Source organism: Taudactylus pleione, unplaced genomic scaffold, assembly GCF_031769625.1.
Source record: "Taudactylus pleione unplaced genomic scaffold, aTauple2 ptg000037l, whole genome shotgun sequence".
In the NCBI taxonomy this organism is placed as follows: Eukaryota; Metazoa; Chordata; class Amphibia; order Anura; family Myobatrachidae; genus Taudactylus; species Taudactylus pleione.
The window spans coordinates 21,213,579-21,232,656 of NW_028284439.1; the positions used below are offsets into that span (position 1 = coordinate 21,213,579).

Here is a 19,078-nt window from a genome sequence, read left to right on the forward strand (position 1 = left end):
GGTTATAGTGTAAACTATTAATCTACAGGTTATATAGATCAGATCTTTCTATTCTGTGTAAATCTAGTGTGTAAATCTAGCAATAGTTTTTGCCTTACCATACACGTAAAACCTGCAAGAATGAAATTGAGGAGCAGGGTTTCTTTGTCCCTGGGGTCTTCACACCAGTAGTTCAGATAGAGATCTGATACTGTACATTTCAGAATCTTCCTCTGCCTGGTTGCTTTTTCAAAGGAGGGAGATACTGGTGATTATAAACCAATGATTATAACTGCTATTTTAGATGGCATCTGACAAACAATCAGATCATTGAGATCTTGCTCCTAATCCAGTCTTCCCCATGTTTCTTTGCTCCTGAGGGTTTAGATATGTCTGTCCTTCTAGAGGGTTCCAAGATTGATTGTCTTTCAAAGAGTCAATTGATTGCATCTTCTCCCAAGGTGAACTAATGTCTGGCTGGCTTCTTTACCTGCTTATGGCAATAGCTTTTTCATATGTTCTAGCACATATTTGTTGTTCCTAATACCCCTTTCACATCACAAAAGTAACCTGGTATATTGCCGAGTCGACCCGGGTCGAGGTGCAGTGTGAACGCACCAAAAGAAAAATTGCCGGGTTTGGCAACTCGGCCTTTCAACCCTGCAATCGACCAGAGTTGAACTTGGGAACAAGCCGGGTTGATGACCAGTGTGAACGGGCCCAACCCGGGTTATTCAACCCTGGACTCAGCAAACAGCGATGATTGGATGTTCCTGTGTCTCCTTTGATGATGTCAGAGCTCTGGACACACACGCAGCACACTGCAGATGACAACAACAACAACAACAACAGAGGCAGCATTCCTGCGGTTGGAGGCTTTTATTCCAAAAATCTGCACTACCACCATGTCCATTTGGAGTGATGAAGAGGTGAGGGAGTTGCTGACCATAAGGGGTGAGGAGGAAATAAGAAGACAGATAACAGGCACAGTGAAAGACGCTGTTGTGTACAAAAATATAGCAAAGGTCCTGGAATCCCATGGCTTCCATAGGACTCAGCAGCAGGTGGTATATATGCTTAAGGCACTCAGAAAAGTTTTTATGAAAGTGCATGATCACAATAGGAATAGAAGTGGAGCTGCCCGCTTAGAGTGGCAATACTATGACATATTTGTTTTTGGACACACAGCATTATGTACACCTGTTAGCCTGTCATCCAGCTTAGCAGCAGGGGAAAGCAGCCGGCCCTGTGCCTCATAAACCACCAGCAGCATGCCAGTCTCCCAAGCAGGCCCATCAGCCTCACAAGCATGCCCATCAGCCTCACATGCAGGCCCATCAGCCTCACAAGCATGCCCATCTGCCTCACATGCAGCCCCATCAGCCTCACAAGCATGCCCATCTACCTCACATGCAGGCCCATCAGCCTCACAAGCAGGCCCATCATCCTCACAAGCAGGCCCATCAGCCTCCCAAGCAGGCCCATCATCCTCACTAGCAGGCCCATCATCCTCACAAGCAGGCCCATCATCCTCACAAGCAGGCCCATCCTCGCCACTGTTACTACCAGATGACCCAGACAACAGCAATGCACCATTATCTGTGGCATGATGACAGCGTTTCACCAAGCATTCAGGTGGTTGTTGAGACACAGGCTGGTGCCAGTGGGATGCCCAGAAATAGCCAAACCCCAGCTTTACGCAGAAACAGTAAGTATTAGATAAAAATACAACACACATAACACCTCACATAAAAACACACACGTATAACACACACACATGAAAAACACTGTCACGATCGGGGCTGCGGAGACTGCGGTCCTTACCGGTCCGGGCGCTCTGGCGGGGGTCTTCCGGTGGGGGTGCGTGCTCCTGGAGATCAGCGCTGGGCACAGTGAGGCTCCAGAGAGGAGGCAGGTGAGAAGAGATGAATCTGGCAGCGCTACCGTGCTGTAGTCTGATGGGCGCCGCCATCTTGGATTCAGGTCAGGTGTCTGATTGGGCCAATCCGGTTGCAGCATAGCCTGGGAGTTCTAGCAGCCAATCCTGCACCATCTGGTAGTACTTAAGGACTGTCAGGAAGTCCTTTAGTTGCCAGTGTAACATCTATCACAGCGTATGCTGTGAGCTAGTTCTCTGTACTCCCATTGTGTTCAGTGCCTTTGCCCGCAGTTCCAGCCTGTATCCACCACTCTGGTCATGCCATGTCATGCTCTCGTTTTCTTCCAACTCCTGTTTGCCTGAGTGTGTGTCCTGTAATCCGCCTGCCGCTGGTGCTACTGCCGACCCCGGTTCCTTGATTTCCGCCGGATTCTCCATAGTTGTTCTCTCGCTCCAACGTGCACCCGCTACCTACTCTGCTCTCTGTCCTTGCCATTCATGAGTCATACCCCTCTGAGACCGGCTGCATTTCTTTACCAATTGGAAATCCTGCGAACTTCATCCGACTCCACTCCGGGTCCAAGCTCAAGTCAAGGTGTGACAGTTTGCACTGGCCCAAATGGATTCGGCTAGTGGACAGTATCCAAGGACTGACCTACTTCAAGGTATTGCCAGCCGCTTAGAGGGACTAGAAGCCTCGCAACGGCAAATGGCCCAGTTTCTACAAGAGATGTCGATACATCAGGACACTTTGCAGGCCTCCCTAGTCACGGTAAACATTCCTGCCACCACTAATCAGCAACCCACTCCAGCTATTCCTGCTCCATCCGATCTTCATTTGCCAACTCCCAACAAGTTTGACGGGAACCTTAAGATGTGCCAAGGTTTTCTTAACCAATGCGATGTCCACTTTATGCTGCAACCTATGAACTTTCCATCTCCTAAATCTAAGGTGGCCTATATCGTATCCCTTCTGTCCGGGTCCTCCCTTGATTAAGTTTTGCCTCTATGGGAGACAACTTCTCCGACTTCTTCACAGCCTTCCGGAGGACATTTGATAAACCAGGGAGAACCACTACAGCATCTGCTGAGATCATGCGTTTACGTCAAGGGAATCGCTCGGTCAGCCAGTACGTCATCCAGTTCCAAACCTTAGCCTCAGAATTGAAATGGAACGAGGAAGTGCTGATCTCCACCTTTTGGAGTGGTCTTTCAGATCGTATAAAAGATGACCTCACCACATGAGATCTTCCTGCCAGTCTCAAAGACCTTATTTCTCTCTGCAATAAATTGGATTTATGATACCGAGAGTGGCAAAGCGAAAAGATCAAGGGAGATCGTTTCAGATTTCGACCTGCCAATACTTCTGTTACTGCCCCGTCTGAACCGGTAAACGATGAACCCATGCAGATTAACCGGGCTCGTTTCACTACTGAGGAACGGCAAAGACGCCGGCGAGAAAATCTTTGCATGTACTGTGGAGAGACTAGTCATTCAGTTGCTTCCTGCTCACAACGTCTGGGAAACTTCCGCTCCTAACTGGCTCCGAAGACACCAGGTTGGGAGTTATGTCATCGTCTTCATCTAGAACTGAATTTGCTTTGTAAATTACTCTGGAAGTTGTACAAGGTCCTAAAATTGTTCTCTCTCTCCTTGATTCAGGGGCTGCCGAGAATTTTATCACCACTGAGCTCGTCCGGAAATTTCATATTCCTGTGTTCCCTCAAGATCATACAGTCACCCTGTCTGCTGTGGACAGTAGTCAAATCGTCAATGGGATTGTTTATTTACGAACTCAGGGCCTGATTCAGACCCAGACGCTATTTGCGGACGGTCGTTCCAAAAATGGGCTGGCTATTTAAATTGAGCGGTCGCTCTTTGCGGTTTGTTGATCTATGTCTGAGCGAGCGAACGAAAAATGCGCTCGGTATTTTGTAAACACGCCCCTTTGCTGTTCACAACACACGTTATCTCTGGTATTTATTAGATTAATCGGGAACATTGAAAGGCATCAGAACTGCTCGCAGTGGTTGTGGTAGGATTTTCCTACCGCAATCACTGCGAGCAGTTCAGGCTAATCGACAACCAAGTGACGTGGTTGATGATGCTCCTTTACTAATTATGCACTCCCATTAAATGCCCTTTTTACCATTAGGCACGCCTGCCTTCGGATCTCCACTCCCCCGTTTTCAAGCACCTTCCCCTGTTACCACCCACAAACGGTACATTCTGTCAATCAAATTAGCAGCCCCTCGCTGTTTTGCAAGCGCACGATTTCCGACCGCAATGACTGGTTTGCGCATGAACATTACGACCCATACGCATGCGCAGTTGTGTGAACATCGCTCAGCGCGAACGAGCGGCCGCTTACGAGCGGCTCTGAATCAGGCCCTCAGCCTGTACAGCTTCCCTCCACACAGAAACCATTCAATTTCTTGTCATTTCTAAGGCTTCTCATGGAATCATTCTTGGTTACCCCTGGTTATGTAAGCACACTCCCAGTATTGACTGGACCTCCATACAAAATCTATCTTGGTGAAATGCCTGTCATGTATCCTGTCTTCCTCACATTAAACCCATTAAAGAGATTCATGTAGCAGAGAATGTGCAGATTCCTAGCCCGTACATTTCTTTCAATGACGTCTTTTGTAAAATCGGGGCCGATACCCTGCCTCCACATCGGGATTGGGACTGCCCCATCGATTTGGTTCCTGGCAAAACCCCTCCCGAGGTCGTACCTATCCACTGTCCTTACTTGAGACCAAGGCCATGTCGGAATATATACAAGAAAACCTACAAAAGGGTTTTATCCGGCCTTCTTCTTCTCCAGCTGGTGCAGGCTTCTTCTTCGTGTCAAAAAAAGATGGAGGTCTGCACCCCTGCATCGATTACCGGGGCTTAAATGACATCACCATCAAGAACCAATATCCGTTACCCCTCATTACCGAGCTTTTTGACCGAGTAAAAGGAGCCACAATATTCACCAAATTGAATTTGAGAGGGCCATACATAAACAACGACACAGGCACTGCGCTGTAATTACCTATGACTGGATAATTGTTTTGTATACGGTCAAACACATATTGTATAATAAAAATATTTTTACTTCTAAAAAATGGATACACACATTACATACAATACATGAAACACATAAAAACACTTGGACATAAAAAAGGAAACAATTGAATAGATATATAGTAGCAGCATATATATTCATATCAGAGAGTAGATCTTCTATTAAACATGTGTCTAATGATTAGAAACACATCCGTTTCATAGTATCATATCAAGGAATTGAAAAAATACTGAATATGTCTTTTGTACATATAGTTCAGGGATACTGCATTCTGACACCTGAAATGAGTGATTGATATAGTTGTCTTTATCCTGTAGCTGTAAGGAATGATATTCGGTCCTGCTGGCGTCCCAGCAATGTTAGACTTGGATAGAAACCAGGTGTAATGTGAGACTTCTAATGTGTTGTGAAGTCTCCCCGTGGGAGAATATGTCCGTCGGCACAGATGGAGTTTAAGCGGCAGACATAAAATATCCTTCTTTCCGTATGATTAGTATAGGAGAGAGTATTTCTTACCGCTATCGGCAGCTGGATGGTAGCGCTCTCCCAAACAGATAGATACGCTGTGGGGGGCTGAATGATAGCGCTCCGTAAGACCAATGTCTCCGCTGTCTGTGATTACACGATCGGCTCCAAAATCTATCCCAGGTACAGGTGTATGGAATGCAGTAGAAGGACTTGGCAGGCAGTGACGTCAACGCGTTTCGTCTCTCTATTACGGAGACTTTTTCAAGACTGACATAGCAGTGGTGAGTGCCATATTTATCCTTCAGGATGTCTGACATGTGGCTGATAATAGTAGTATTGATCTGATTGAATGACCAATAAACTGTAGTGTGTATGTTGATTAAATATATACATCAGAAAAAAAACAAAAAACATATGTATAAAAATTAGGGGTGTGCACCGGCCACTTTTCGTGTTTTGTGTTTTGGTTTTGGATCTGGATCTTTCTTCGTGTTTTGGATCTGGATTGGTTTTGCCAAAACCACCCTTCCGTGTTTTGGGTTCTGGGTTTTGTGTTTTGGATCTGTATTTTTTTGAAAAAAAGCATAAAAACAGCTAAAATCACAGAATTTGTAGGTTTTTCTGCTCCTATGCTATTATTAACCTCAATAACCTTAATTTCCACTCATTTCCAGTCTATTCTGAACACCTCACACCTCACAATAGTGTTTTTATGTCCAAAAGGTTGCACCGAGGTAGCTGGATGACTATGCTAAGCGACACGAGTGGGCGGCACAAACACGTGACCCATCTAGGAGTGACACTGCAGTGGCAGGCAGGATGGCAGTTAGAAAAACTAGGCCCCAAACTGTACATAATGCAAAGAAAAAAAGAGGTGCAAGATGGAATTGTCCTTGGGCCCTCCCACCCACCCTTATGTTGTATAAACAGGACATGCACACTTTAACAAATCAATCATTTCAGCGCCAGGGTCTGCCACACAACTGTGGCTGAAATGATTGGTTCGTTTGGGCCCCCACAAAACAAGCTGGCAATTAATGTGTCCCTGCACAAACTGGCTCTACGGAGGCAAGATGTCATCCTCATCCTCCTCATCCACCGATTCCTCACCCTCTTCAGTGTGTACATCCTCATCCTCACAAAGTATTAACTCGTCCCCACTTGAATCCACCACCACAGGTCCCTCTGTACCTTCTGGAGGCTGGTCTCCCTGGAAGAGCTGATAATTCATTTTGATGAACATCATCTTCTCCACATTCTGTGGAAGCAACCTCCTACGCCTTTCGCTGACAAGGTTCCCGGCTGCACTAAACACTCTTTCGGAGTACACACTGGAGGGGGGGCAACTCAGGTAAAATAGAGCCAGTTTGTACAGGGGCCTCCAAATTGCCTCTTTTTCCTGCCAGTACAGGTATGGACTGTCTGACATGCCTACTTGGATGCTGTCACCGATGTAATCCTCCACCATTCTGTCAATGGTGACAGTATCATATGCAGTGACAGTAGACATGTCAGAAATTGTTGCCAGGTCCTTCAGTCCGGACCAGATGTCCAAACTTGGTCCTGCCTGCCCTGCATCACCGCCAGCGGGTTGCTTAGGATACCTAAGTTTTTTCCTGGCAGCCCCAGTTGCGGGAGAAAATGAAGAAGGAGCCGTTGACGTGTCACGTTCCGCTTCAGCTGACAGTGTGTTCACCAGCAGGTCTTTGCACCTCTGCAGGCTTGTGTCGGCCGGAAAGAGAGACACCACATAGGCTTTAAACCTAGGATCGAGCACGGTGGCCAAAATGTAGTGGTCTGATTTCAACAGATTGACCACCCTGGAATCCTGGCAAAGCGAATGAAGGGCTTCATCCACAAGTCCCACATGCCGAGCGGAATCGCTCCGTCTTAGCTCCTCCTTCACTTTCTCCAGCTGCTTCTGCAAAAGCCTGATGAGGGGAATGACCTGACTCAAGCTGGCAGTGTCTGAACTGACTTCACGTGTGGCAAGTTCGAAGGGCTGAAGAACCTTGCACAACACGGAAATCATTCTCCACTGCGCTTGAGTCAGGTGCATACCCCCTCCTTTGCCTATGTCATAGGTGGATGTATAGGCTTGTATGGCCTTTTGCTGCTCCTCCATCCTCTGAAGCATATAGAGGGTTGAGTTCCACCGCGTCACAACCTCTTGCTTCAGGTGATGGCGGGGCAGGTTCAAGAGTGTTTGCTGGCGCTCCAGTCTTCGGCACGCAGTCGCTGAATGGCGAAAGTGGCCAGAAATTTTTCGGGCCACCCAAAGCGTCTCCTGCACGCCCCTGTCGCTTTTCAGAAAATTCTGCACCACCAAGTTTATTGTGTGAGCAAAACATGGGACGTGCTGGAATTTGCCCAGATGTAATGCCCGCACAATATTGGTGGCGTTGTCAGATATCACAAATCCCCAGGAGAGTCTAAGTGGGGTAAGCCACTGGGCGATGATTTCCCTCAGTTTCTCTAAGAGGTTGTCGGCGGTGTGCCTCTTACTGAAACCGGTGATACACAGCGTAGCCTGCCTTGTAACGAGCTGGCGTTTCTGAGATGCTGCTACTGGTGACGCTGCTGCTGTTGCTGCGTAAGGTGATACATCTACCCAGTGGGCTGTCACAGTCATATAGTCCTTAGTCTGCCCTGTTCCACTTGTCCACATGTCCGTGGTTAAGTGGACATTGTGTACAACGGCATTTTTCAGGACACTGAGGACACTTTTTCTGACGTTTCTGTACAGTCTCGGTATCGCCTGCCTAGTGAAGTGGAATCTAGACGGGATTTGGAACCGGGGACACACTACCTCCATCAATTGTCTAAATCCCACTGCACTAATGGCGGATACCGGACGCACGTCTAACACCAACATAGCAGTCAAGGCCTCAGTTATACGTTTTGCTTCAGGATGACTGCTGTCGTACTTCATCCTCCTCGCTAAGGACTGTTGGAGGGTCAATTGTTTAGTAAAAGTAGTGGTGTTCCTACTTCCTCTCTGGGATGATGAACGACTCCCAGCAGCAGCAGCAACAGCAGCAGCGGCAGCAGTAGGCGTAGCAATGCAGGATCCTCCGGAGGAATCCCGGATAGGAGAGTCAGTCATGCCAGTGATATGGCCTGCAGGACTACTTCCGATCCTGACTAAGGAGGAAATTGACGAGGAGGGAGTTGACGGTGTGGTTTGCAGGCGCTTGGATACAACAGGACAACGGGATTTAGGTGTCCCTGGACTGCTTACGGTCTGAGCCAAAGTTTCTGAACTTGACAGTAACTTTTTATGAACGCGCTGCAGGTGCCGTATAAGGGAGGATGTTCCTAGGTGGTTGACGTCCCTACCCCTACTTATTTCACCTTTACATATGGTACATATGGCAAGACAGTTGTTGTCCGGATTTGGATAGAAATATTGCCAGACCAAAGAGGTGGAATGTTTGGTCTTCTGCCCAGGCATGACCGTGATGGGCTTTTTCATCCCACGGACAACAACTGTCTCCCCCGGAGCCTGATTTAAACAAACCACATCACCATCAGAATCCTCCTCGCCAACTTCCTCCTCAGCGCCAGCTACACCAGTATCCTCATCCTGTTGTACTTCAACAGTGACATCTTCAATTTGCATATCAGCAAGTGGACTGTGGGTGCTCCTTTCAGCACTTGCAGGGGGCGTGCAAATGGTGGAAAGAGCCACCTCTTCCCGTCCAGTGCTGGGAAGGTCAGGCATCGCAACCACCACCACACTTGGACTCTCTTTGGGGATTTGTGATATCTTCTTAGAAAGCACAGTTCTTCGCTGTGCTTTTGCCAGCTTAACTCTTTTGATTTTTTTAGTGGGAGGAGTGCTTCCATCGTCATGTGAAGCTGAACCACTAGTCATGAACATACTAGGGATCGACCTTAGCCGTTCCTTGCCACTCCGTGTCGTAAATGGCATATTGGCAAGTTTACGTTTCTCTTCAGCTGATTTAAATGTCTTTTTCAAGGTCATTTTCCTGAACTTTGCCATTTGGGATTGTATGTGCCCTCTACTATGACATTGGGCATCGGCCTTGGCAGACGACGTTGATGGCATGTTATCGTCTATGTCATGACTAGTGGCAGCAGCTTCAGCACTAGGAGGAAGTGGTTCTTGATCTTTCTCTATTTTATTTTTATCGGAGAAAGTTTGGTCCTCCATTTATGTTATATCGATTTGATATATACGTGCGGCTAAACACAGAAAATAAATTTTTTTTTGGTTCGGACTGGAGTGTACTTTGTGGGTTACAGCACCCTTTAACGGTCAAGCCAGCCGGCCCTTTACTTATGACACAGGCGCACTCTTGGCACTACTTTGTTGATGCACGTGCGGCTACTGCGCACACAATTCACAAACACAGAAAATAATTTTTTTTTGGTTTGGACTGGAGTGTACTTTGGGGGTTACAGCACCCTTTAACGGTCAAGCCAGCCGGCCCTTTACTTATGACACAGGCGCACGCTTGGCACTACTTTGTTGATGCACGTGCGGCTACTGCGCACACAATTCACAAACACAGAAAAAAATTTTTTTTTGGTTTGGACTGGAGTGTACTTTCGGGGGTTACAGCACCCTTAACGGTCAAGCCAGCCGGCCCTTTACTTATGACACAGGCGCACGCTTGGCACTACTTTGTTGATGCACGTGCGGCTACTGCGCACACAATTCACAAACACAGAAAATAATTTTTTTTTTGGTTTGGACTGGAGTGTACTTTCGGGGGTTACAGCACCCTTTAACGGTCAAGCCAGCCGGCCCTTTACTTATGACACAGGCGCACGCTTGGCACTACTTTGTTGATGCACGTGCGGCTACTGCGCACACAATTCACAAACACAGAAAATAATTTTTTTTTTGGTTTGGACTGGAGTGTACTTTCGGGGGTTACAGCACCCTTAATGGTCAAGCCAGCCGGCCCTTTACTTATGACACAGGCGCACGCTTGGCACTTCTTTGTTGATGCACGTGTGGCTACTGCGCACACAATTCACAAACACAGAAAATAATTTTTTTTTTGGTTTGGACTGGAGTGTACTTTCGGGGGTTACAGCACCCTTAACGGTCAAGCCAGCCGGCCCTTTACTTATGACACAGGCGCACGCTTGGCACTACTTTGTTGATGCACGTGCGGCTACTGCGCACACAATTCACAAACACAGAAAATAATTTTTTTTTTGGTTTGGACTGGAGTGTACTTTCGGGGGTTACAGCACCCTTAACGGTCAAGCCAGCCGGCCCTTTACTTATGACACAGGCGCACGCTTGGCACTACTTTGTTGATGCACGTGCGGCTACTGCGCACACAATTCACAAACACAGAAAATAATTTTTTTTTTGGTTTGGACTGGAGTGTACTTGGGGGTTACAGCACCCTTTAACGGTCAAGCCAGCCGGCCCTTTACTTATGACACAGGCGCACGCTTGGCACTACTTTGTTGATGCACGTGCGACTACTGCGCACACAATTCACAAACACAGAAAATAATATTTTTTTTGGTTTGGACTGGAGTGTACTTTCGGGGGTTACAGCACCCTTAACGGTCAAGCCAGCCGGCCCTTTACTTATGACACAGGCGCACGCTTGGCACTACTTTGTTGATGCACGTGCGGCTACTGCGCACACAATTCACAAACACAGAAAATAATTTTTTTTTTGGTTTGGACTGGAGTGTACTTTCGGGGGTTACAGCACCCTTAACGGTCAAGCCAGCCGGCCCTTTACTTATGACACAGGCGCACGCTTGGCACTACTTTGTTGATGCACGTGCGACTACTGCGCACACAATTCACAAACACAGAAAATAATATTTTTTTTGGTTTGGACTGGAGTGTACTTTCGGGGGTTACAGCACCCTTAACGGTCAAGCCAGCCGGCCCTTTACTTATGACACAGGCGCACGCTTGGCACTACTTTGTTGATGCACGTGCGGCTACTGCGCACACAATTCACAAACACAGAAAATAATTTTTTTTTTGGTTTGGACTGGAGTGTACTTTCGGGGGTTACAGCACCCTTAACGGTCAAGCCAGCCGGCCCTTTACTTATGACACAGGCGCACGCTTGGCACTACTTTGTTGATGCACGTGCGGCTACTGCGCACACAATTCACAAACACAGAAAATATTTTTTTTTTTGGTTTGGACTGGAGTGTACTTTCGGGGGTTACAGCACCCTTAACGGTCAAGCCAGCCGGCCCTTTACTTATGACACAGGCGCACGCTTGGCACTACTTTGTTGATGCACGTGCGGCTACTGCGCACACAATTCACAAACACAGAAAATATATTATTTTTTTAGCACTTGGGGGGAGCACCCCTGATGGACAGAGCACCCCCTGGACAACACTACAGCACTCCTTTAGGACTGGGACACTGCACAGGACTTTGGAGTGGACACAGCCCCTATGGAGAACTGACTGCACAACACAGTCCAGCCAGCCCCTATGGACTTTGAAGTAGTGGACACAGCCCCTATTAACAACAGCAGCACAGCACAACACAGCCAGCCCCTATGGACTTTGAAGTAGTGGACAACAGCAGCACTACACTACACTACACTACACAGCCCTAACTCCCACCCTCCCTCTTCACTGTCCACAGCCGAGTGAGAAAATGGCGCCGACGTGTGTACCTTATATAGGATCCAAAACCCGCGAGACTCGGAAGGCGGGAAGATGACGTTTTGCCTCGATTTCAGATCCGAGTCAGGCGGGAAAAGTCGAGCCTGGCTCGGATCGGACTCGGATCGGGGGGGCTCGGGGGGGTTCGGATTTCAGAAATCCGAACCCGCTCACCCCTAATAAAAATATGTAATAATAATAATAATAATATATTCTGAAAAAGAAAAAGAAAAAGAAACATTACTATTACTATTATCAGCCACATGTCAGACATCAAATTTGTCTGTCTGTTATTTATATTTGGATTACTTATTTTACAATTATTTTATATTTATTTCTGACACACTATCACATTTTACACATACATACAATAAAATATTTTTCGTGCATATATATATGTACACATCTTATTGTGTGTATGTATATATATTTGTGTATATATTTATGTGTATTATTTTCTTTACAATAACATGTATCATTTGAACATTATTAATTACAATATATTGTTCATGTCTATGTTCCAGTATTTTATAACATTCATTTTAATCACAAACTGTTATTCTAGATGCAAGCGTTATTATTATTATTATTATTATCATTATTATTATTTTTCCTTATATTGGATGTAAACCTAAAGAATTGTGAAATACAGCTGCTAAATTCATTTGAATACAACTCAGCTGTTCATAATTAAAATAATTACAAAGGTGGATTCTCCTGAAGGATAAATACGGCACTCACCACTGCTATGTCAGTCTTGAAAAAGTCTCCGTAATAGAGAGACGAAACGCGTTGACGTCACTGCCTGCCAAGTCCTTCTACTGCATTCCATACACCTGTACCTGGGATAGATTTTGGAGCCGATCGTGTAATCACAGACAGCGGAGACATTGGTCTTACGGAGCGCTATCATTCAGCCCCCCACAGCGTATCTATCTGTTTGGGAGAGCGCTACCATCCAGCTGCCGATAGCGGTAAGAAATACTCTCTCCTATACTAATCATACGGAAAGAAGGATATTTTATGTCTGCCACTTAAACTCCATCTGTGCCGACGGACATATTCTCCCACGGGGAGACTTCACAACACATTAGAAGTCTCATATTACACCTGGTTTCTATCCAAGTCTAACATTGCTGGGACGCCAGGAGGACCGAATATCATTCCTTACAGCTACAGGATAAAGACAACTATATCAATCACTCATTTCAGGTGTCAGAATGCAGTATCCCTGAACTATATGTACAAAAGACATATTCAGTATTTTTTCAATTGCTTGATATGATACTATGAAACGGATGTGTTTCTAATCATTAGACACATGTTTAATAGAAGATCTACTCTCTGATACGAATATATATGCTGCTACTATATATCTATTCAATTGTTTCCTTTTTTATGTCCAAGTGTTTTTATGTGTTTCATGTATTGTATGTAATGTGTGTATCCATTTTTTAGAAGTAAAAATATTTTTATTATACAATATGTGTTTGACCGTATACAAAACAATTATCCAGTCATAGGTGATTACAGCGCAGTGCCTGTGTCGTTGTTTATGTGTTTATATTTAGAGTTCACACAAAACTCTAAGCAGCTGCAGCTAATCATGATTGACAATTTTACGTTTATTTTTATTAGCGCCAGGAGTTGGGTAATCAATTTACCCTTTTTCCCTATTTTTGAGAGGGCCATACAACCTTATTAGGATACGTTCACATGATGAATGGAAGACCGCCTTCAACACGCGGGACGGTCATTTTGAATACTTAGTAATGCCTTCTGGCCTCTGCAATGCTCCCGCTGTGTTCCAAAACTTCATAAATTAAATCTTCCGGGACTTATTGTATGTTTCAGTAGTCGTCTACCTGGATGACATCCTAATATTTTCCTCCAGTATTGAAAAACATCGTTCTCAAGTGAAGAAGGTCCTGAGTCATCTACGAAGGAACCACTTATACTGTAAAGCAGAGAAGTGTGTATTTGGGGTATCTTCCATTCCATTTTTAGGTTACATCATCTCAGGTTCCGGCCTAGAAATGGATCCAAAAAAGGTACAGGCTATCTTGGACTGGTCTCATCCCAATTCACTGAAAGCGGTACAACGATTTTTAGGTTTCGCTAAATATTACAGAAGGTTCATTAAGGGCTTCTCCACTCTTGTGGCACCAATTTCCACCTTGACACGCAAGGGAGCAGTTCCCTCTCAGTGGCCTCCTGAGGCTGAAACAGCTTTTCACATGTTAAAGCAGGCATTTCTGCTTCTATCCTGAGACAACCTGATGTTGACAGTCCATTCTTCCTAGAGGTAGATGCCTCATCTGAAGCTGTGGGAGCAGTACTCTCACAAAAACTCGAAGATAATAAAATCCACCCGTGTGGTTACTTTTCTAAGAAATTTTCACCTGCCAAGAGAAATGACCCCATTGGAGAACAGGAGTTATTGGCGGTTAAACTAGCCTTTGACGAATGGCGATAACTTCTCGAAGGGGCTAAATTTCCCATCACCGTATATACGGATCATCGGAACCTACTATTTCTGAAAAGTATCCAGTGCCTCACTTCCCGGCTGGCTCGATGGGCAATATTCTTTTCCTGCTTTAACTTCACTCTAATCTTCCATCCAGGTTCGCTAAATCAAAAAGTGGATGCTCTCTCCTGTTCATTCTCCTCCGAGGCTTCTACTGAAATACCTAAAGAAACTCCAGTTCTTGAGTCCAAAGTATTTGCTGCCACCCATTTTAAACCTCCTCCTGGGAAGATCTTTGTGACCCCGGATCTACATAAACAACTGTTAACTTGGGCCCATTCCTCTCACTTTTCTGGACACACAGGCATACATTAGACTCTGGAATTCCTACAGCGGTCCTACTGGTGGCCAGCCATGAGGTCTGAAATCACAGAATTTATCTCCTCCTGCACTCAATGTGCTCAACATAAAATGTCCAGACAAGCTCCTGCAGGAACTCTGGTCCCTTTGTCTATACCAACCCGTCCCTGGACACACCTATCCACGGACTTTGTGATAAATTTACCAGTCTCCAAAAATTATAACACCATTTGGGTAGTGGTAGATCAATTCTCAAAAATGGTGCACTATATTCCTCTCAAGAAACTACCATCCGCTTCTGAGTTGGCTCAACTTTTCATTGTCAATATATTTCATCTTCATGGACTCCCAACTGAAATTATTTCTTATCAAGGGGTACAGTTTGTAGCAAAATTCTGGAGAAAATAAAAATTTTCTACTGCTTATCACCCTCAAACCAACGGATCTACGGAAAGGGTAAACCAAGATCTTAAAACATTCTTACAGATCCATCTGTCATCATCCCAGGACAACTGGGCAGATACTCTACCCTGGGCAGAGTTTGCTCATAATAGTTCCTATCATTCTTTTACTGGTCAAACCCGTTTTTTTTTTATAGTTTTTGGTATACATCCCAGAGTACCAGAGTTTAAAGAACTTCCAGTTTTTATTGTTCCAGCTGTAATCTCTACACTACAAGACTTTTCACGAATCTGGACTCAAGTTCATTCTTCCCTACAGAAAACTTCTGATCGATACAAATTAGGGGCTGATAAGAGAAGAAGGGCCATTCCCAACATGAAGGAAGGTGATCAAGTATGGCTATCCACTCGTAATCTTCATCTCAGCGTTCCTTCAATGAAGTTTGCACCTCGCTTTATCAGTCCATTCCCCATCATTGAAGTGATTAACCCAGTAGCCTACAGATTGAAACTTCCACCCTACCTTAAAATACCAAATTCCTTCCACATCTCTCTGTTGAAACCTCTTATCCTTAATCGCTTCCGCAAAGTTCTGCCACGCCCTCCCAAGGTCCTTACTGAGAGGGGCATAAAGTTTGAGGTCAAACAAATCCTGGACTCTCGATTTTGTTATGGTCAGCTTCAATGCTTGCTGGATTGGAGAGGTTATGGGCCTGAAGAATGATGTTGGGTAAGAGCAGAGGATGTCCATGCTCCTCGTCTAGTGTTTAAATTTCACTCGGAGAATCCAGAGAAACCCAGGAAGTGTCCAGAAGCCACCTGTAAAGGAGGGGGTACTGTCATGATCGGGGCTGAGGGGCTGTGGAGACCTCGGTCCTTACCGGTCTGGGCGCTCTGGCGGGGGTCTTCCAGTGGGGGTGTGGGCTCCTGGAGATCAGCGCTGGGCACAGTGAGGCTATGGAGAGTGAGGATGGCTATCAGGAGACAGGTGAGAAGGGTTGAATCTCGCACCACTTCCGCGCTGTAGTCTGATGAGCTCCGCCATCTTGGATTCAGGTCAGGTGTCTGATTGGGCCAATCCGGTTGCAGCATAGCCTGGGAGTTCTAGCAGCTAATCCTGCACCATCTGGTAGTACTTAAGGACTGTCAGGAAGTCCTTTAGTTGCCAGTGCAATGTCTATCACAGTGTATTCTGTGAGCTAGTTCTCTGTGCTCCCATTGTGTTCAGTGCCCTTACCTGTAGTTCCAGCCTGTATCCACCACTCTGGTTGTGCCACATCCTGCTCTCGTATTCCTCCAACTTCTGTTTGCCTGAGTGTATCTCCTGTAATCCACCTGCCGCTGGTGCTCCTGCCGACCCAGGTTCCTTGAGTTCTGCCAGATTCTCCATAGTTGTTCTCTCGCTCCAACGTGCACCCGCTACCTACTGTGCTCTTCCGACCTTGCCATTCATGAGTCATACCCCTCTGAGACCAGCTGCATTCCTGTACCAAAAGGCAATCCTGTGAACTTCATCTGACTCCACTCTGGGCCCAAGCTCAAGTCAAGGTGTGACAAACACATAGTATATGTTGCAGAGTGTAGCTTGTGTGGAGTTGGAGGAAGTCCACAAACACATTTGCTAACACAACTGCTATTTTATATACGCTCACTGATGACTCATTTTTTGTTTTTTAATATTATTTCCACAGTATATACGGCTCAGCCAAAGAGAAAAAGACCCAATAAAACAGAAAAAAGCTGCCCCGAGTTATGACAAGGGTCCTGGTTGAAAAATGACAGGACATGGACGGTGCTATGTCTGCACAGGAAGACGCTCGTCTAGACAGGTTTATGCAGGCAGAGCGTGATATGCAAAATGAACGTATTTCAAAGTTCATGGGCATGATGGATCGTCACAGTAGGGAATCATATGAACGCCAAAGGGCAGCCCAGCAATTCCAGATGGAATTTCTAGAGCGAATGTTTAGTCACAGTCAAACCCAAGTCACAGTCCCACCACAACAGCAGGGTCCACACTACCCAAATCAGCCTTATCCCCAGTACAATCAGGCCCATTACTATGACTGTAGACTTCTGAAAGTCGGGAACACCCAGATTACCCTGTTTACAGGAATTTACCATAACTGTGCATTTTGGTTTTAAAATATTTTGCCTACATCCTATGCCTTCTGGTGCTAAAATGTTATATGTTTTACATTTTTATGTCGATGTTACAGTTGTTATAACATGTACATATCAAGTAAGCAATGCCTTTACGAAAAATATGCTATTTTCAATGTTCTATTTTGCTACATTACATTTTGTATATGTTTTAAGACTTATATTAAAAACCCTTTATACCCCACACATTGTAATGTGTGCTGAAGATTACATTTATTAACGGGTAAACTGGTTGAACCGAAAAAATAAACCATTTTTATTTTTAAACCACACATTTGCCTTTCTTTAGCTAAATAGTGAAGGAAGGTTGGCTGTTAGAGCTGCCCGGATCTGTTCTACTCTACCGCTATGGTCCCCAACATAGGCCGTAGATTTACGGTCAGGGAGATCAAAATCTGACTCTTGCACACTCCATTCTGGCAGATATCGCACCTTCCTAAGCTCATATATGTTGAGCAGTACACAACACACAGCTACAACGTCAGGCATAATCATGAGGTCCACATCACAGCTCTTCATCAGACAGTGCCAACGTCCTTTTAAGCAGCCAAATGCATTCTCAACGGCCATCCTTGCTGAACTCAGGGTGTGGGTAAACGCAATTTGTTCTGGGCCCAACTGTACATGTTGCGTGAAGCCCTTCATCAGTCAGCTCTGTAAAGGTTAGGCTGCATCCCCAATAATGTGAACTGGGATCTCGACGCCATCATTTCTAATGAAAAAAAAATAAATTGGTAAGGTGGAAAAAGCATAATCACATGGAGTTACCAGTAAAGTTACATGTACAGCACGGTAGATTCTAAATATGTCCTTTGAGTATAAGTACACACATAGGGCCTGATTCTGCAAGGATCTCAATTGCAAAGCTGCAGGCAGGCTATAGATATGATGTAATGCACACAGGCAGCTTTGCTATTGCGATCCTTGCAAATATGGTAATGCAGCATGGATAATCTGTGTAAAATTGACCAGCTACGGTGTGGTCACATAGCCGGCCACCACAGTTGAGTGGAATCACCGTCAGTCAATGGAGGTCCTGGCATCTTCCCTCACCTCCAATGGTGGCGACATGCCTCCATTTCAGGAAACAGAGGAAATTGCTGCCCCCTCCCTTCCCACAACCAGCAGCAGACTATCAATAACTGACAGTCTGCTGCCAGTCTGCAAGGGAGATTGCATTCCTGTTCTTCACATGCGCAGAACATTGCGAATCTGCGTTCAGCAGTGCACTGCTGAAACCCATACTCTGGAGCATGTAGCACAGCATACAGTATTTGTACCAATAAAAATTGATTATACATCATGGCAGCATACAATAATATTTGTAGCGCCTATTAGGTTGTCAAACTACACATGCTGGGTATTTCTAGTACATGAGATAATTGTAATTGAAAATATTTAGGGTTAGAAGTCACAGTATTTACAATTGATAAATTGGTGGTTAAGTTTCAGCTGGACAGTGGATGTAAAGCTAACCATCACATACACTGTGCTGCCACAGCGAACAAGTACAGATAATATATAAGTATAACTGTGGCTGTCCATAAATTGCCTGCTATGACAGATGAGTTGAATATGACACAATCTGAAAATTAATATTATTTTCTTACCTCTCTTTGGAATAGCCATCCGCCTCGGTGGTTCTC

General features: G+C 45.5%; 1 pseudogene; it reads left to right on the forward strand.

Moving 5' to 3' along the window:
• The first annotated feature begins 884 nt into the window (after positions 1 to 884).
• On the forward strand, positions 885 to 17,414 carry LOC148538778 (uncharacterized; annotated as a pseudogene).
• Positions 17,415 to 19,078: the final 1,664 nt, after the last annotated feature.